At 60.5% G+C, this 19395-nt stretch overlaps 1 protein-coding gene and 1 long non-coding RNA gene across 8 annotated transcripts in view; one reads left to right on the top strand and one right to left on the bottom strand.

Moving 5' to 3' along the window:
• Window positions 1-3405: 3405 nt before the first annotated feature.
• On the bottom strand, window positions 3406-13333 carry LOC126059854 (uncharacterized). The gene is made up of 3 exons (XR_007513501.1): window positions 13180-13333; window positions 11551-11787; window positions 3406-4081 (listed from the first exon to the last, which is right to left on the bottom strand). It is a non-coding gene; the product is annotated as an uncharacterized LOC126059854 (long non-coding RNA).
• A 71-nt stretch (window positions 13334-13404) lies between these two features.
• The window catches only part of ZMIZ1 (zinc finger MIZ-type containing 1), a 258230-nt gene continuing 252239 nt past the window's right edge, over window positions 13405-19395 (top strand). For 5 of the 7 annotated variants that reach the window (XM_049855863.1, XM_049855860.1, XM_049855861.1 and 2 more), the window contains exon 1: window positions 13411-13475. The gene's annotated coding sequence lies outside the window, so the exon portion shown is untranslated. Of the gene's footprint in view, window positions 13476-19395 lie in introns of all 7 variants that reach the window. The other 2 variants (XM_049855858.1, XM_049855859.1) reach the window with 1 other exon arrangement.

Here is a 19395-nt window from a genome sequence, read left to right as displayed (position 1 = left end):
GGCAGGGTCCACGCCATCAGCCCAGCATCAGCTCAGGAGCTGTCCTTGCACAGCCTGGGATAGAGACAGCTTGTCAGCCAGCAGAGCCGGGCAGCCGTCAGTACTGCCGGGAAAACGGAGCACGTGGTACTGCTGGAGGAATCACTGGCAGGCCCACCGCTCTCTGGCCATGAACACGAGCTCCCTCCCAGCTTCCCATCCCCTCAGAATGCCCACCAACCTCTTGTCCAGGCAGGCCAGGCACAGCTCCTCCACAGCCTGGCTCACAGGGTTCACTTGTCATGCCCATTCTGCAGATGGGGAAATCAAGGCTCAGAGAAACAGAGGGATGTGCTAAAGAAGCAGAGCTGGGAACAGAGCCCAGGACTTCTTTGAGAATCCCAGGGTAGCTTATAGAGGAACGAAAATGCCAGCCTGGCCCCTCTAGCAGCCAGTTGGCTCTCAAAAGCCCGGAACCAGCTTCCCTGGATATTGCTGAATAACAGACTGGCAACTGGCACCAGCTCCCTGTGTTCACTCTCTGCTCCAGCCCCCGACCCGGGGGTGCCACAATGTCCGGCCTGTCCCTTAAAGGAGCCCCCGACAAGTTCTCCCACCTCTACACCTGGTCCTGCTGTGCCGGTGGCCTTGTCCATCCTCCAGCTGCAAATGCCAGCTCTGCCATGAGTAGTCTCTGGCTGCCTTAGCAGGTGGTGTCCTCTTGGTCCCCTGCCTCTCTTAGAGGGCAGAAAGGGGCTTCTCTGTACATTCCCCCAGCCCCACACAGGCCAGGGCGTGTGCCCACAGCGGGGATGCACCACAGTGTGCACAGACCCACCGGCCCAGGGTCCTACCAAGCCTGCACCTTGGCAGTGTAACACAGGGTTCAGCAGCTGTGGCTCTGGAGTACATTTTCCTGGGTTGGAGTCTCAGCTCTCCCACTCACTAGCTGGGTGGGCTAGTAACTTAACATTCCCGTGCCTCGGGTTCCTCATCTATGAATGGGGATAATGATAGCTACAAGGCGAGAAGGCAGGTGGGATGAATCCAGTTAAAATGTGCATGTTCTTAGAAGGAGAGCCTGTACGGAGAAATCGCTACCATCGTTACCCTTGTTATTGCTATTGTCCTTACCAGAAGGATACAAAGAGGAATTAGACACAATCTCTGTCCCCAAAAGGGTGTGAATCCAGACAGCGACAGGAGACGGGGTTTACAATTCTAATCCGACTTAGTGGTCAGAGGCGTCTTGGAAGTGGTCATCACTAGCCCCACTTTACGGATAAGGAAACTGAGGCTTTGCAAAAGGTGGTGTGGGTTCCCTGAAGACTCGGAGCCGTAAGTCACAGGGCTGGGATTCAGGGCCAGGTCCTGTGGCTCCAAAGTCCACGCTCTTTCAACAGCTGCCTTTCAGTCTGGCAGGGAGATAAGCCGTGTACACAAATAGCTGTAATCCAAGGTAGAAAGTGATAAGTGCCAAACAGGCCCGATAAAGGCTATGGGAGGGCGGAGGCTTGCCTGCTGCAGGAGGGGTGGGGGCAGAGGGCACAGCAGGCTTCGGAGAGTGGGAGACATCTGAGCACAGCAGCCTCAAAGGTGGAGTAGACGCTGGGCAGGAGCACTGGGGGGCTTTCCAGCTGGAAGGGGCCACTGTATCCCCAGTACATAGCCCAGTGCTGACAAGTCAGAGAGGGCCAGTAAAGAGTTGTTAGAGGGAGGGAGGGTGGGGAGACAGAGGAAGGGGGGTGGGAGAGAGGGAAGGAAGGAAGGAAGGAGACAAGGAAGGAAGGGAGGGAGGGAATGAGGGAGGGAAGGACACTGAGAGGGAGAGAAAGGCAGGGAGGGAGGGCAGATATATACCCTGACCCCACTCAGCCCAGGAACTCCCCCCACAGGGATATCAACAGGATCAAGAGCTGCCTCCTGTTCTGTGAAGGGCTTCATGGGGCAAGGCTTCTCCTGACCCTGTGACACCCCAGAGAAGCAACTTGGGAACTCTAGACTGGAGTGCCTGACAATGGAATGTTTTTCTCAACACCAGGGAGAGCTTCCAAACAAGTAAAGGGGGACAGGGCTTCTCTGTGGGTAGGACAATGGTGTGTCCGAGTCGACCTGTACTGGCTCATGAAAGCTGATTGTTAAATTTTCAGGAACTATATGAGCTGGTAGATGTTAATGTTAAATTGGCAGCTTAAAATTGGCCGTGGTGGGAGTATTTACACCATGGAAAGTGGCAAATGCTACAAATCACGTTTCCCCCACTTTGGAAAGCCAGAGGTTAAATATTTACCCACTCGACTGGGCAGAGGTCTGCTGTGTGCGAGAGCAGGTCCCCAGCCCTGAAACCACGCAAGCAGAGACAGTCACCTCCTGGGAAGAATGCGTCTAAGGGCTTCCTGCTTTGTGAGGGGCTCAGATTAGATTATTTCAGTAGCCCTTTTCTGGCTCTGACAGCCTATGAAAAGTCTGGTTTAAGAAAAAACTACACCAGGGTAATCATTCATGCCAGGAAATCATTAACCACTTGACCCAGAGGTTGGGAGTAAGGCAGGGGCCTGAGAAAACGTGAGGAGCCACATGCTTGCAGGTTTCACAGGTGGAAAAATCTGGGCCCAAAGAGGGGAAGCAACTCGTCTAAGGTCACAGTGAGCTTGGGGCAACACTGGGACTAGAATCCGTGTCTCCTGTCTCCCAGCCTCCTTCTAAGACCCATGGCCTGGGCCAGTGTGGACTGGGGGATCTTCCTGCACAAAGTTTGCTGTCTGTCTCCTCCACCAGAATAAAAGTGCTCGGACAGAATGGACCACACATCTGTTTTGTTCACTGTCATATACCCAGTGTCTAGTTTCGTGCCTGGCACAAAGCAGGTACTCTTGAGTATTTGTTGAATGAGTCAGTGTGTCTTGGGTCCCGTCTCCTGGCAGCACTGAGAGGCTGGGAGTGCCATCCTGAGACCATTATGGTCTAGGCGATATGGCATCAAGAGATAAGGGTTCAAATCCCAACTCTGCTCCTTCCTGTGTAATCTGGGCCAAAGCACTGCCAAGTGGTTTTGTGCCATCTCTGTCTCTGCCTGCCTCTTGAGGCTGCTGTCGTACTCAAGTGAGAAGTGAAAGTGCCCTTGACAAATTCTAAAGTGCTGTGCTCATGGCAGTTGGTGGCGGGGGGGAGGGGCGGCTCTGGTGGCCAAGCCAAGCCCAGGGTTCCAAGTGGTCTCAGGGCTGATGCTTGGGGCAAGCTGGACCAAACTAGCTCATGATGGGGGAGGGGGCACTCTGGGTACAAGATGGAGCTCACAGTTCGCAAAGGGCAGGGAGGAGAGGATGAAAGAAAGGTAGATAGCAAGAGAATCCTTTTCCTCCTAAGTCTCTGGAGCAGGGGGAGCAGGCAAAATTAATTTAAAAAGCATTTTTAATTTGTGTCTCTGCAGAGCCGTCTGTCACACCCCCGCCCCCCACCACCAGCCTTCACTGCTGTAAATGGCCTTAATGTGTGCTCTGAGCGCTGGCACCAAGTCAGGTGGGGCTGGGGGTAGGAAACCCAGATAGGTCCTGAGATCAAACCAGGCTTCTAAATGATTTCACGGAGGAAGGATATCTGCAACTCTCCCAGACAGGAGTCTGAAGGTCCTCTGCCCCTGAGGGGGCAGCTGGCAGGGAGGGAGGCCCGCTCACCCCAGGCTCTGGGTGGACGGGGAAGGAAAGCAGGGGGTGGCAGTGCCCCGACGGCCTTCCTTCGAAGCGGCCCCTGATTTTTGCAAAGAGGATGAGGGCAGCGGGAGGCACAGAGCCCAGACCAGGGAGGCAGGTGGGTGGGATGTCCCTGGAGGGGCCCCAGTGGAAAGCAGAAGAGAAAGGCCCTGTGTCAGCAGCCAGGCCCCTGGGCGGCTGGGCTCTCGGCTCCATTCTGTTTGGAGGGATTCTGGTTGGCACCAGCTGCAGTCGGGAACAATGCCTGGATTTCTTTCTTTCTTCTTCTTCTTCTTCTTTTTTTATTTTAATAGGGAAAGAGGATTGGAGTCACTCATTGAACAGCTCAGCATCGTGGAGGCGTCTGGGACCGAGTGTCCTTGAAAAAGACCATGGTCGCGGGGGCCCCACAGCTGGCTGCAAGGTACAAGAAGGCACTTCATACTGGGAGCCCACATCCCAGCCCTGCTGCTCCCCATGCTTGCTGTGTGACCTTGGGCAAGTCCAGGCCCACTCTGGTCTGAGTTTCCCTATCGTCTCCACCAAAGTTTGCCTTCCAGGCCCCATTCAATGCCCACTCCTCACTTTCCTCCAGGTCCCAAGGGTGGCATGTGGTGTGAGCTGTCCTTCCTGATAGTCTGTGAGCTCCCAGAGGGCTGGGGCTGCCTCATTCTGTGTGCTTCTCTGGATCTCCTACTGCTCTTGGCTGCCTGTGGTCACTCGGGGCTGCTCTGAGTACTGGATGGAGCAGGAAGCCCTCTGCAGCCTGTCAATCACTGGGGGCTGCTCTGAGTACTGGGATAGAGCAGAAGCCCCCTGCGGCCTGTAGCCTGCAATCTCGGTGGGGACGTGTGCACACCAAATAACCACCCTAAGCAGTGAGGTGTCCCACTGGGCTCATCTGTGAAACGGGGATGATCATAATACCAATACCTAGCCCAAAAGGTTGTTGGCAGGGTTACAGGAGTTAATGTATGTGAGACACTCGGGGCCTGGCACATACTAGGACCTATATGAGAAATTGCTATGGCTATCCTGCTGGAGGGAGGCAAGAGAAAACAGAATATAGGGGCTGTGATGAGGCAGAGAACACCTCAGGGTCGGCGGAAGGCTGGACATTCTGGAAGCCAGGCAGCGTGGCTACCCACCAGGGTCAGAGTGGGGGGGTGTGAGCCTTGAGGCCAGGAGACTGCAGGTCTAGCTGGGAGGGTGATGTTGAGGCTCTGCAAGCAACTCTCACATCTGTCCCCTCTGCCAGGAAGGAGGGGCCCCTCAGGATACCGGGGCTATCAGGAAAGAGGCAAGAGGGTGGTCCTTCCCCTGGTTGCTTATCTCAGACTCCCCCCATCAGAGCTGGACACACAACTCCCAGATGGCTGCCCTGGAGTCGCATGGTACAGGTGAAAGGATGCTAGATCCGGAGGCCTGATTCTCCTTCCAGCCCTGACACCTCCCAGCTGTGAAGCTCTGAGCAAGCTGCCACCTCCCTTTGGGGCTCAGCTTAGTCCTCTATAAAACGGGGATCATAATCAAGTCCCTGGGTGGTGTAAACTGTCAAGCTCTCGACTGCTAACCGAAAGGTTGGCAGTTCAAACCCATCTAGAGGCACCTTCGAAGTAAGGCCTGGCAACCTGCTTCTGAAAGATTACAGCTTGAAAACCCTAAGAGGAATGGACTTGACAGCAACTAACTACGGCAACGACAAATCTAAGCCTTGTCCACCTCAAAGGCTGTGGTGAGGCTCAGAGAGTGAGCAAAACGCTGTGAAGTATAAGGATTGCCATCTATTCACAGTTTCCAACAGTCACAGCCTTGGACAGTTTCCTCTGTGTGCATGTGTTTTCCTGTCTCTACGTGGCCAAAGGGGCCCCTCTGAGAGGGCACCCCAAAACCAGGCCCCTCAAACATTAGAACTGTAACTCAGACCAAAGGGAGAAGGCTTACACCTGGAGAAGCATAGGACAATCAGAGGCACAGGTGCTGCTGGACGTCCCCTGGACAACCCACCCTCTCTTGCTTGGCAGATGGGGAAATAGAGGCATGGAAAGCGTCAGTGATGCCCTCAAGCTAACCCGCAAGGCAGGCACTGGTGGGTTGAGAGCGTAGGTGCCCAGCACCAGAGGTGGCCCTAGACTATCCTCTGGGCCTCCATGGGAGGAAGTGCAGGGGCTGCTGGCCTCATCTGCGTCCACTCAGGGTGGCCCTCTAGACTCCTGGGGGCCATCTGTGGTGAAGGAAGGTCGGCAAGTGCTGTCCTGACGGTCTTGATGGAGCTCAAGGGGCATGAAATTCCACCTCAGGGAGCTCAGGCCATCACCCAAGCCTAACAGAGGCCACAAAGGTGAGGGTGTAGACTCTGGGTTCCTCTCCACCACCTCACAAGACTCAGACCCAGTGGAGACCCAGGATGTCCATCCCTGAGCAAAGCCACTTGCTGAATAAACCTGTCTTGTGCATTGGTGATGTGTCAGGCATGGTGGCAATGGAGGAGGGGGCCTCCTTCAAGAGAACTGACAGTGTGCCAAGCCAAGTCCTCTTCACCATGAAGTCCCTGGTACATCTCTAGAGTCCTAGGCCTGGCAGCCAGTAGGTGCTTAATGCCTGTTGCTTAGAAGGCTGAATGGGAGGTGAGTATCTCAAGGGAAGTACACTCTGCTACAGGGATCACTACCTGCTGAGCTGGTCAAGGAAGGCTTCCTGAAGCAGGTAGATTTTGAACTGGGGCTAGTACTCCACAATGGAAACTGAGAAGACGATGTGCCTGGTGGAAGGACCTGGATGAGCCAAGGCCAGGAGGCTGGGAAAGTGTGGGCCCAGAGAATGGAGGGAGCAATCTGGCTGATACAAGGAGGAGGAAGACCAGGGGCAGCCCGAGATGCTGAAGGGCACACTCCACTCTGGGACAGCCAACTGTCCACCCACTGGAGGCACAGGCCAGGAAGCTGGCAGGGCCCAAATGCCTCCAGGAGCCACTGAGTGAAGACGAAATGTACTTCCCATTACCCAACTGGCCACGGAGGGGGCCCAAACCATTCCCTGCCGGGTGGACGTGAGTTTTTACTCCAACGTATAGTGCTGTAGCCCAGCAATGAGGTGAGGGCAAATCCCCGTTCTCAACCCTGAGGCCCAGCCCGGACCTGCAGCCCATCCTGGCTCAGCCCACTCAGCAGCTGTGAGGCCCTGAGCAGGTCACTTCGCCTCTCTGAGCCACTTTCCTAGGAGAGAATTACACCTGGTTTGTGGTGAGGGTGGAATGAGAGAATTTTTCCAAAGCGCGTGGCATACAATAAGCAGTCAATAAGTGTGACTCTCCTCAGGCCCCTCCAGTCCCAACTCTAAAGGGGGCTTGGTTCCCTTATGGGGGGTGACGGGTGGGGTATGGATACAGAGAAGGCATTCCCAGAGAGGTAGGAAGTCTGCCCCAGGTTTACAAGTCCTCCCCAGCCTCCCCCGTGCCTGACCCTCTGAGGGCCCTTGGTGCAGCAGGCCATACTCTCACTGTACCCTGCACAGGTCTTCTGCTTCCCCAGTGGGAAGCTCTGCAGGGGCCTGAGGTCCTCCCACCACAGCCTTCGTCTCGGCCCCTTGGTCTCCTTGCCTCCCCCTCCAGGGGCCGTGTGTGGGCAATGGCCCTCTCCCCGCCCGCCGTGGCCTCCCCCTCCAGGGGCCCGTGTGTGGGCAATGGCCCTCTCCCCGCCCGCCGTGGCCTCCCCCTCCAGGGGCCCGTGTGTGGGCAATGGCCCTCTCCCCGCCGTGGCCTCCCCCTCCAGGGCCCGTGTGTGGGCAATGGCCCTCTCCCTGCCCGCCGTGGCCTCCCCCTCCAGGGCCCGTGTGTGGGCAATGGCCCTCTCCCCGCCCGCCGTGGCCTCCCCCTCCAGGGCCCGTGTGTGGGCAATGGCCCTCTCCCCGCCGTGGCCTCCCCCTCCAGGGCCCGTGTGTGGGCAATGGCCCTCTCCCCGCCGTGGCCTCCCCCTCCAGGGCCCGTGTGTGGGCAATGGCCCTCTCCCCGCCGTGGCCTCCCCCTCCAGGGCCCGTGTGTGGGCAATGGCCCTCTCCCCGCCGTGGCTCCCCCTCCAGGGCCCGTGTGTGGGCAATGGCCCTCTCCCCGCCCGCCGTGGCCTCCCCCTCCAGGGCCCGTGTGTGGGCAATGGCCCTCTCCCCGCCGTGGCCTCCCCCTCCAGGGCCCGTGTGTGGGCAATGGCCCTCTCCCCGCCGTGGCCTCCCCCTCCAGGGGCCCGTGTGTGGGCAATGGCCCTCTCCCCGCCCGCCGTGGCCTCCCCCTCCAGGGGCCCGTGTGTGGGCAATGGCCCTCTCCCCGCCGTGGCCTCCCCCTCCAGGGCCCGTGTGTGGGCAATGGCCCTCTCCCCGCCCGCCGTGGCCTCCCCCTCCAGGGCCCGTGTGTGGGCAATGGCCCTCTCCCCGCCCGCCGTGGCCTCCCCCTCCAGGGCCCGTGTGTGGGCAATGGCCCTCTCCCCGCCGTGGCCTCCCCCTCCAGGGCCCGTGTGTGGGCAATGGCCCTCTCCCCGCCGTGGCCTCCCCCTCCAGGGCCCGTGTGTGGGCAATGGCCCTCTCCCCGCCGTGGCCTCCCCCTCCAGGGCCCGTGTGTGGGCAATGGCCCTCTCCCCGCCGTGGCTCCCCCTCCAGGGCCCGTGTGTGGGCAATGGCCCTCTCCCCGCCCGCCGTGGCCTCCCCCTCCAGGGCCCGTGTGTGGGCAATGGCCCTCTCCCCGCCCGCCGTGGCCTCCCCCTCCAGGGCCCGTGTGTGGGCAATGGCCCTCTCCCCGCCGTGGCCTCCCCCTCCAGGGCCCGTGTGTGGGCAATGGCCCTCTCCCCGCCGTGGCCTCCCCCTCCAGGGCCCGTGTGTGGGCAATGGCCCTCTCCCCGCCGTGGCCTCCCCCTCCAGGGCCCGTGTGTGGGCAATGGCCCTCTCCCCGCCGTGGCCTCCCCCTCCAGGGCCCGTGTGTGGGCAATGGCCCTCTCCCCGCCGTGGCTCCCCCTCCAGGGCCCGTGTGTGGGCAATGGCCCTCTCCCCGCCCGCCGTGGCCTCCCCCTCCAGGGCCCGTGTGTGGGCAATGGCCCTCTCCCCGCCCGCCGTGGCCTCCCCCTCCAGGGCCCGTGTGTGGGCAATGGCCCTCTCCCCGCCCGCCGTGGCCTCCCCCTCCAGGGCCCGTGTGTGGGCAATGGCCCTCTCCCCGCCGTGGCCTCCCCCTCCAGGGCCCGTGTGTGGGCAATGGCCCTCTCCCCGCCGTGGCCTCCCCCTCCAGGGCCCGTGTGTGGGCAATGGCCCTCTCCCTGCCGTGGCCTCCCCCTCCAGGGCCCGTGTGTGGGCAATGGCCCTCTCCCCACCGTGGCTCCCCCTCCAGGGCCCGTGTGTGGGCAATGGCCCTCTCCCCGCCCGCCGTGGCCTCCCCCTCCAGGGCCCGTGTGTGGGCAATGGCCCTCTCCCCGCCGTGGCCTCCCCCTCCAGGGCCCGTGTGTGGGCAATGGCCCTCTCCCCGCCGTGGCCTCCCCCTCCAGGGCCCGTGTGTGGGCAATGGCCCTCTCCCCGCCGTGGCTCCCCCTCCAGGGCCCGTGTGTGGGCAATGGCCCTCTCCCCGCCCGCCGTGGCCTCCCCCTCCAGGGCCCGTGTGTGGGCAATGGCCCTCTCCCCGCCCGCCGTGGCTCCCAGAGTCAGCTCTGAGGTAGGCTGGGCCTGGGCCCTGCATCAGCACTGCAAGCTGGCCCTGCTAATGGAGCCAGGTGATTTCTGGGCCTGCGTGGGCAGAGTAGGATCCATCCTCCACCTTTCAGTGGCTGGGAATGATGGCGCTTTCCCCCGTCCCCCCAGAATTCCAGGCGCTCGGAAGCTGAGCCGAGAGGGTGGGGGCTCAGGTCACACAACCCCCAAAGAGGCCTGACTGGCACCATAAAAGGCCCAGAGAGGGACAGCAACTTGCCCAGAGCTACACATCTGCGTCTTAGGGCTAAACAGACATGAGGATGCAGAGCTGGGGCTGAAGCACCTGAGTTCGAATTCTGCTGCGGTTGGGCAAGTCACCCGAAGTGCAGTGTCCTCTGAAAGGGGGATAGTAATAGCCCCTACCTCAAAGAAATGTAAAAACTCAGTGAGCAAATACTCACTGAGAAGGAGCCCTGGTGGCGCAATGGTTAAGTGCTCAGCTGCTAACCAAAAGGTTGGTGGTTCGAACCCACCAGCTGCTCTGAGGGAGAAAGATGTGGCAGTCTATTTCCATAAAGATTTACGGTCTTGGAAACCCTATGGGGCAGTTCTTCGCTGTCCTATAGGGTCACTATGAGTCGGAATTGACTGAAAGCAGTGGGTTTGTTTTGGCATTGCTCGGTGAACCTGGCTACAGCACCCAGTACGAAGTAGGCACTGAGTCATAGCTTCTCCCAAGACCCAACAGGGATCCAGCCCAAAACCCCTGCCCTGTTATCTCCCTGGAAGATGAGTAGAGACAGAAAGGGTGTCAGAGTCCCAAGGACTTCAGTTCAGGGTCCCAGGGAGGCCTGGGCTGCCCCAGGCCACAGCCCCAATTTCTCAGCCCTGTTGCAACTCAGTGCCATGCATGCAGGCTGGGGAGGGCTAGGATCCCGCCCTCCCCCCCCACCCCACATCCTTGCTTCCTCACCTGGGCTGGTTTCTGCCCTCTGTCGCCACTTCCTGGTCTCCAGATGCAAAGGGCACTGGGTGCTTTCCTGGCTTTGGAATGTGACCGGTCAAGCCCGAGGCCGCCTGCCTTCCCCAGTTCCTGGAGGTGGCTGGCCCTCATTACTCACTGGTTTAGTTTTTGGCTGGACCTGAATTCTTACACCTCAAGTTCTTAAACACTGAGAAACTGATGGGGGTGGCTTTCTGGCTGCTGCAATGCTGTGGATTGCTGGGAGTGGGGCAGCTGTGACTCCAACCACTATTCAGCAAGCTGAAATCCCACCTTCTGGGCCTGGGCCAGGCCCTGGAGGGTTTCTCAGGCTGCCTCTGGATCCCCACCGGTGAACCGAGGCCACCCAGAGGCTGAGCCACTGAGGCTCAGCCCCACAGGAATGAGCTGGGACCATGCCTCCCTGGCGTCCCTAGAGGCCTGGAAGCACTTTCCCAGCATCACCCTCCCCAGGGCTGCTCAGCCACCTGTACAGGAGCAGCAGTCTGTGTGACAGGTCAGGGCTGAGACTCGGAAAGGGGCGCTGCCCCATGCACCCAGTGTTAGAGGGACGCCCAATTTCCCCTGGGAAATCCGGCAGTCTCCTGGAATCACCCCGCACTCCCTGCAGACCCTACTAGCTGCAGTCCTGAGCCCTGAGGAATTCCAGGCTGGGTTCGCTGGCTGTCAGACTAGCACAGCCTTGAGAATGAATTTAGAGCTGGCAAATTCATTTTGCCTCCTTTCTCTCGGTGGTGGAAGGAGTGATCTCGCCGGCCCTGAAGGAGTTCAAGCTGAGGTCAGAGAAGCCCTGGGAAGGAAGTTCTAAAATGGGGGGGGGGGGGGGGGAAGGGTATGCTCCGGACAGCAGCGCCGTTGGGCCAACATTCGCGCTGGTCACTGCCCACGAGGCCAGGGCGAGCGGCGAATCTGCGTGGCACGTCCGCGCTTCCATGCGAGCCTCATCAATCAGGCAGTGGCCCAGGCCGGGGCAGGATGTCCTCCACCAGCCCCAGGCCCGGGGAGACCCCCGCCGGGCAGCCTCCCGGTGCCCGCCCGCCCCCCACCCCGGCGGTGTCATTGTTCTCAGCCGTCACGCCACGGCCTCGCCCCGCGCCCCCCATCCTTCCCCTCCCGCCCCCGACTCCCCGCGCCCGAGACCCCGCAGCCTCTGAGGCCCCGGCGGAGCAGGGCTCCCCCCGCCGCCCGGCCGAGGCTGCGCCCCCTCGCGCTCTACCCAACTTGCCTTTGTTATTCCAGCTCCCTTCCTCGCCTCGCCTCCGACACCGAGGCAGCCTGCAAAACGCGGAGCGCGGAGTCACCGCCATCCCTGGAATACGGGGCGGGCGCGGGGCCGAAGGCTCTCCGTCGGCCCCTGGAGGGAAGTGCGCGCGTGCAGGCGCGAGCGCGGGTGACCCTCGGGGGCCGTGCGGGCACTGGTCACGACTTGGGACTGGGGGTGTCGCAAATGGGGGGACACTGGAGAAAGAGATGTGGAAGAGGAAGTGTAAGGGGAGGGTGTGCGTACGTGTACGTGAACTTGAGAATGTTGTACGCAGGGAATGTTTCGTGTTTTGGTTTTTGAGTGTATGTGGGGTTCTGTACAGCGAAGTGTTTGTGCAAGTGTGTGTGTAATCGTGTGCCTGTGTGAGTGTGCTTGCTATGGCCGGGTAGGTGGGCAAATTTGTGAGTGAAAGTATACGTGAATATGTGTGTGCGCGGGCGCGTGTGTGTGGAAGCGTGTACAATACCGTGGGTGGGCGCGAATGTGGGTACCGTTTGTGTAGGAGTTTCCGTGTGAGTGGCAGTGGACGTGAGCCAAAGTGGGCGCGAGCCAGAGTGGGCGCGCACTTGGATGCTCTCAGGGGTAGGTCTGAGTGGGGAACCCCGCGAGTGGGCGCACCCAACTGCGCTTTATGAGTGTTCATGGCAGGAGGACGACGGATCCCTCCCTCGGCCCCTGGGGGCCTTGTGGTGGGGGTTGGGGGTCTGGGCCTAGGTTCAGCTGTCCCCAGCCAGCCTGCGCGCACGGCGCCCTGGGCGCTCCCGCCTGGCCTCAGGAATATACGCGCTTCTGGACCCGGCCGGGCGCCAGGGACAGACCGTGCGCGCCACGCCCCCACCCCAGCCGTCTAGGGAACCGCGCTCCCGCTGCCCCCAACATCGCCCTTGGGGAACATCCTCCGCTAGCCACCACCCCCCCCATCCAGCGCCCCGCCAGTACCCCGGGCTTTAGGAACAACCCCAAAGTCTCCTCCTGAGGAAGGCGTAGGAGACCTTGTCAGCAACTAGCTCTCCCCCGATGGGGTACCTGACAGCGCCCACGGCCCCGAGTGCACTCCAGAGGGGGCTTGCAAGCGAGGGGACACTCCGGGGAGTCGGGCTAATTCAACCACCTCCCCACGGTAGCCTCTTCCAGGGCCCAGCGTTTCTCCCCGTCTCCAAATTTGATGGGGGTGGGGGCGGTGGGGGGAGGAAGCGTCAGGGAAGGGCGGAGGGAGAAGTGGGAGGTAAGGCCAGAGCGGGTGCGGGGGTGGGGGCGCGGAGCCCGTCAGTACCAGAGAGGGGAAACGCTTGGAGGGGACCAAGACCCCAGAGAGGAGAAGAAAGAGCAAAAGAAGGGAAAGGGAAAGGCGAAGAAGAGAAGAAGGAGAGGCGGAGGGGCAAGGGAAAGCGCGAGCGAACGGCTGGGGCGCAGCGAAGAGCGCGAGGCGAGCGGCGGCGGCGGCGGCGGCGCGCGCTCCGCTCCCCGGAGTTCCGCGCCGGCTTTTGCGGGCGGCCGGCGGCGCGGGGCCCTTTGGAAATAGAATAGCCAATGTAATCTGACACTTCAACTTGCTCGGCTCCGGGCGAGTTGATTCACTTACTCACCCCCAACGCCGAGTTCCTTTTCACTGTCTGTGGACATTAAAAACGCGAGCGGCGGCGGCGGCGGCGGCGGGCGCCCGGAGAGCGAGCGGCGGGCAGCGAGCAGCGGGCAGCGAGCAGCGCGGTGACCCCAGCCTCGGCCCGCGCGGACCGGGAACCCGAGCCTAGCCGACCGCGGCGCCCTCGCTGCGCTCCTCCCGGCCCGAGCCGGCCCTGCCCGCTGGCGGCGGCGGCGGCGGCGACGGCGGCGGCGGCAGCGGCGCGTCCTCCAGCGGCCGCAGCGGCGCTCGCAGCGCCGGGTAAGTTTGGGGGCAGAGCCGGGCGCCCGCTCGCCCCGGCGCTGCCTCCCGCTTCCCGCGGACTCGGGGTGCGAGCGTGGGGCGCTGGGTCCTGGGGCTTTTATCTGGAAGGATCCGCGGTGGTTGGCGAGTGGGGCGAAAGGCCGGCGACGGGGGCTCCGCTGCGCTCTCCGCGGCGGCCGAGGACCAAGGCCCGGGCAGTCGGGGACCGCCAGGCTACGCGGAGCCGGCTGGGGCGGCGCGCTGGGCCGGGGCTCGGCGGGTGTGCGGGGCGCGAGTGCGGTAGTGCGCGCGCGGACCTGGTGCCCGCCTACTGCCGGCGCGCCTCCAGCTCTCGCTCTGTCCACCGGGGACCGGGCAGGACCGGGGCTCGGGGCTGGGAGGGAAGGACCGCCTCGGGCGCCTTCGTCTCCTTTGGGGAGACGCGAAGTTGTGCGCCTGTGTGTACACGGAAACCGCCGGGGCAGGCACGGGGTATCAGGGTTGCCAGGGGTGGTGGTGTTAAGTTGTGCATCTGAATTTCCGAGGAAAACACACACTTTTGTAAATGGGAGGCGGGGGCGCGGTTAAGTTGTTTGTGTGAGGATTGCCCTGGGAGACACGAAGCGCGCGGTACAAGCGGGGAACGTCGAGAGGTGTGTGTAGGGGCTTCTAGGATGTCTTCAGAAACCCGAGGAGCGTTAAGGGCAAAGCCTGACGGGGTGCCCCGGCCAGGAGGGGAGCCCAGAGGGAAGATGTGCGTGTGTGTGTGTGTGTGTGTGTGTGTGTGTGTGTGCGCGCGCGCGCGTGCGTTGCAAATACGAAAGTAATTTCCCTGTATTCTTTCTTCCTCTCGGTCTCCGGCGGTGGCGGCCCCCGGGGAGTGGGAGGCTGTCCCGGGCGGAGGTTGGCGGGTCCGGCCCGGCTGAGGCTGGAGCTGGGGTGGGGGGCGGGCTCTGGAAGCTTGCTTCACATTCCTGGCGTCTGGGGAGAAAACAGTGGGGAGCACCGCCTCGGTGTCTGGGGCGCGGGTAGCGGTAGCGCGTCGCCCCCTCGCCGGGGACATCTGTCCAGGAAACCGGCCGGGGCGGAGAGAGGGCGCGGTGCCGAGGGCAGGCGACCCACCCTGGAGTGGCGGGGGCGCGGGCGAGGGCGAGGGGCGGCCGCCTTCCTGGCCATTGTGCGCGAGTAGATTTTCACGGGAGACTGCCCCGGAGCCGACGGAGAAGGCCAGGAGCCGGCCTCAACCCCGGGTTTAAAAGACACTCCAGGAATGTAAACAACCCGGGGGGGAGGGCGGCGGGCGGGCAGGGGCGCGCCGGGGCAGCTGGGCCGGGGCCCCCCCACCCCTCCCCAGGGAGCCGCCTGAACGGCAGGGCTGCCTGCTCTACCCCTCTACCTGCGGCAAACTTTTTGCTTCTCTGCCATCCCTTCCCACCTCTGGCCTACAGCGGGGCGCCTAGCGAGGGCCTCACCCCCGGGTGAGGGCCGGCCGAGGGCGGCTGGCACCCTGCGCCTGACCCGGGAGGCCTGGCCGCCGGGCCCTTCTTCGCTGCCCGGAGTACCAGCTGCGCCTGCCCGGAGCCGCAAGCTTCCTGGGCAGGCAGTGCCCGAGTAACTGGGGCTCCGGTCCTGCCCGCCTGCCTGCCTCCCTCCCTCCCTCCCGCTGCTCCTTCCCCCGCTCCCCCCCTTCCCCTCTCCCCTGACTGCTTTTCCAATGCCCTGACAAGAGGGAGGAAGATTTAACTTGGCAGCCCAAACAAACGTTCTCTCAGAGGTCCTCTGAGAAGCTGGCGGCCGGGCTGGCTGGCGAGGGCACTGCTCGGCCAACCTCTCCCTCCTCTCTCCTTGGCCATGGCCCTTTGGAGCCCCCTGGGTGGACAGCGCAATGCCTGGGAGAGTAGGGTCCAACCTGAAGGTTTAAAAGGGCAGTGAGCAGCAGCCTGTCAAAGGCTCTGCCTGGCTGGGTGCTGGGGGCAGAGCCACACCGAGCTGCCTCCTGGTGCCAAGGGTTTTCTGAGGGATTATCTTGAGCAACAGTTTGTCTCACTGCTGCAACCTGGGAACGGGGCCTGGTAGACCAGAGGGTTAACCAGTGCGGTCTCCTCCTCATGGGTGTGAGGATAGGCTGGTTACACAGGGCAGGGCAGAAGGCCAGAGGCTGTTCCCAGAGGTGCCTGGGTTTGCTTATTATTATTTGTTTTGAAGGCACAGATAAAGAGACAGACTCCATGGCTGAAAAACCGGGCAGCTAGTGCTGAATTCCAGTTTGTGTTCTCTGGCTTTTATCTGGTCCCAGGAGTTTAAAAGTTGTTTGTAAGCTCTCAGGAATGGTTAGATGACTGAGCAAGCCCCTGGCCGAATTTTGAGGGGGTCCGGAGCTGGAGGAATTCCATCCCCCTTGCTTGCCTGCTCCCGGGCCCTGGAGCTGAAGCCTGGTGGGTTATGAATGCCCAAAGCCTTGTGCTGACCTTTCTCTCTTCAAGTTGAGGATGTTGAAACGCCAGCATCAGACAAAAGACACATTGAAAGCCGTATCTGCCACAGAGCACGTGTGACTTTGGGGCCCAGGGAATGCATTTGGAGGGAGATGGTGTTTTCTTCTGAGTTTTATGATTTCGGTTGGGTTTTGTTTTTTCCAGAAGGACAGAAGCTTCTTCTTGTCCCAAGTCACGAGGTGACGAAACACTGTTTTCACATGTAATCTCAGAAGTCAGGACTAAGGCCAGTGGATGGCAGTGACTGGGGGGAGGGGCAGTAGGGAGTTTTCCAGAGTTTAAAACATTTTTTGGATTAGGTTTTGAGGGGCACTCAGAGTATGGCTGTCTGAGAAGAGTTGGACATCAGAAATTGCTGGACTTAAAGGAAACTGAATTAGTCTTGTCTAGGCAAAAAAGGACTGCTGGCTTCTTTGCGAGGACAAAATGTCCCATTTCCCTCCTAAGGAAAGAAGCGGGGAGGATCCCTGCTTCTCTCACAGCCAGGAGCAAAGGGAAGAGATGTCAGGAGACTGGGGTTTGGTCACAGAGCCACAGATTTCTCTCTCTCTCTCTCACACACATGCACACACCCTTCCCTAGAGACCTAACAACACTATCTCCATCCCTGACTGGCCCCAGTGATGTGCCCCCACACGGGACAGGTGTCTATGAGCCACTCTTCCTGGAAAATCTCAAGGGGAGCAACCCAGCTGAGAAGGGCCGCAAACTTCACTTTTTTCCCGATTGACAGGGGGACGGGGTAGGGGGACATGAGGAAGGAAGACACTGAAGGCTGGCTGTGCCCTGAGAGTTTTGTCACATACCTGTGTGTGAAGCCCTGTATACTGGGTTCTCTGGCCTTGGCCAGGGCCCACTGGGCAGCTGTGACCTCAGCCTCAGGGTGAGATGTTGCTGTGAGAGATTCAGGCACCAACAAGTTAATTTCCGGAAGCTTCTCTGGGCACTCTGTCATGGAACCAGGAAGCAGGGCCTGCCAGGTCCTGACTGAGTCCCCTACGTTTTCATTCATAGCTCTGCTCCCGAGGGCCCTTGCCCAGCTCCTATCACCACCTCATCTTTATAAGGTTCCTTAGGTTTTGTGTCGACAACAAAGGCCGAGCTGCCCTAATTACCCCGACACTGTAGCCTTGCCCAGTGACTGCTCTGACCTGACAGCAGGACAGAGTCACCTCTGCCCACGCCCTTCTAGGGGCGCTCTTTGTCACAAGAGCCCCTCACAGAGGGGAAGGCAACCACCAAGCTGAACAGTAGGCCTCAGGGGGCTATTTTGAGTTTGGACCTGTCCTCAAGGAGCTTGAAGGGAGGTTGAGAAAATCAAGCCCAGACACAGGCTCTGGGGAGAGAGCCTGGAAGCTCACCGTGGTAATGCGGGACTTTCCCATTACCTGAGAAGGTAGAGATGGAGAGGGTGTCAGGAGGCCAGAGCTGGCTGACTCCTTTGGGCCAGTAGCTTCACTGCTGGGCCTTACTCTCCTCATCTGTAAAATGGGGCCAAGGGCAGAGCCCCTCTCATCTTGCCTGCTTGCCAGGTGGGTCAGGTGAATGTGGGAACAAAAGCCCCAGGTATGTGTCAACCGAAAGCCCTGCAGGCTCTGAGTGGAGAATGGATAGAGCACAAAGGGGGTTGGTTTGGAAATGCTAGAAGCATTTTCCAGGTGGTTGCTCTCCCATCCAAGCTTACCTTCTGGCAGCTGATTCTCCAGCCTTGGCTTACATACCTCCTGTGACAGGGAGCTCACCACCTTGCCAGGAAGCCTCTGCCACCCGTGGACTGCTCCATGCTGAGCCAAAATCTGCTTTCCGGAAAGCAGCACCTCCTACCCCTCACTCGGGGCTTGAAGTCTGGGAGTCCTCCAGACCACAGACTAGTTCTTTCCTGAATGATGAGTGGGACCCTCTTCAGATGGCTGTTACCAGCCTTTGTTGGGAGTGGCCTGTGGGAGCTGGGGAAGGGTCTGCTTGAGGGGCTCACTGTCATCTGTCTTTGTGATCCAGTTTCCTCTTTTGGCACTTCCTGTCCTTGGAGCGGGCTTCAGAAGGAAGGGGATACAGAGTAGGGGATGGACTGGGTCAGGGTCCTACCACTGATGCCACAAATATTTCTTGATAGTCTACAGTGTGAGAAGCATGGCCCTATGGGAGACCCAGAATGTTTAAGACGGTCCCTCTTCCGTAGGCGCTTAGAGTCTAGTGGGAGCAGGAATATCGTCCAGATAAATAATTAACCACCACCAGCTGGCCACCTGCCACGGAGCACGTAATGGCGGTAACTACCATAGCCCCTCTTTGTATGGTACTTGGTGGATTTAGAAGCATTTTCCAACTGTTTTTGACACCAATTACAGCACTGTGAGCTAGCTACTACTTGGAATAACTCCCATTTAACAGAGAGGGAAACTGAGGTTTGGGGAGCACTCAACCCCAGGCCCCCTGACTCCAAAGATCCTTCAGATGCTAACACTCTTTGCAGCCTCCCTCTTGGTCCACTGAGGGGAGACCGCAGCCAGTGTGGGGCGTGGGTGTAGAAGTCTGTGTGCACCCCAGCAATGGTAACGGGTTCAGGAAGGGTCACAGATGGGCCTTGCCTGTCCACCCACCCTTTGGCAGCACACAACCTACCCTCCAGCAGCTGTGCCCCTTTCTTTTGGCACAGTGTCCTCCAGCCAGAGCTTGCTGTGTGCCCCAATCTTGCCATGGCTGCCTGGGGCAAACATGCAGTGCCCTGGGCTTCACCCCCAGTGCTGGCCCAGAGCAGGAAGCAGAGGTGTTTCCAGCCTCCTAGGTCCCAAGGCTCTCCTGGGCTGAGATGGTTTCTATAGACACAGACGTTGAGTCAGCCTGCCCCTCCTGTGGCTGAGTCAGCCCCCAGACTGTGTGGGGTGGCCGCCCTGTGGGCCCTTGGGTTTGTTCTGCCCCCTAACACCCCCTCTTCTGCCCCCACCCCACGCCTGGTTTTCTGGAGCTCATCTGAGTGCCACACCAGGACAAGTCTGCAGCTGGTGGGATCCAGGGCAGGGAGCAGCCTGGCAGGCTGAGCTGGCACCTTCCCAGATAGCCTGTCCCAGCCTGGCACACCTGCACAGGTAATGACTGTGGCCCTGGAGGCCTGAGCCCCGCCTGCCAGGCCCAGCTGCCTGGGTTGCAGCAGGATTGTGCTGGGGGAGGCCGGGGTGTCTGAGCTAATTAGATTTCTTAGATTTCAATGCGCCCCTAATCCTGTTAGCCCAGCTGTAATTGTAACCACTTGAAGGTTTCGGCCGTGGCAGACTGTTGAGGACAGACGGTGTAGGGACTCTGCTCGGCCCTGGCCCTAGCGCTAGCCTTAGACAGCCGGCTGGGGACTGGGGACTCCCTTCCTACGTCCCTGGAGTGGGAGTCCTGGTGTTGGTGGGTGTTGCGTTTTTCTGTAGAATCTTGGCATCATGGACTATCAGAGCAGG

The sequence above is a fragment of the Elephas maximus genome, chromosome 16 (assembly GCF_024166365.1).
Source record: "Elephas maximus indicus isolate mEleMax1 chromosome 16, mEleMax1 primary haplotype, whole genome shotgun sequence".
Classification (NCBI taxonomy): domain Eukaryota; kingdom Metazoa; phylum Chordata; class Mammalia; order Proboscidea; family Elephantidae; genus Elephas; species Elephas maximus.
Note: the sequence above shows the minus strand (reverse complement) of the source record. Positions and strands in the feature narration are given on the sequence as shown.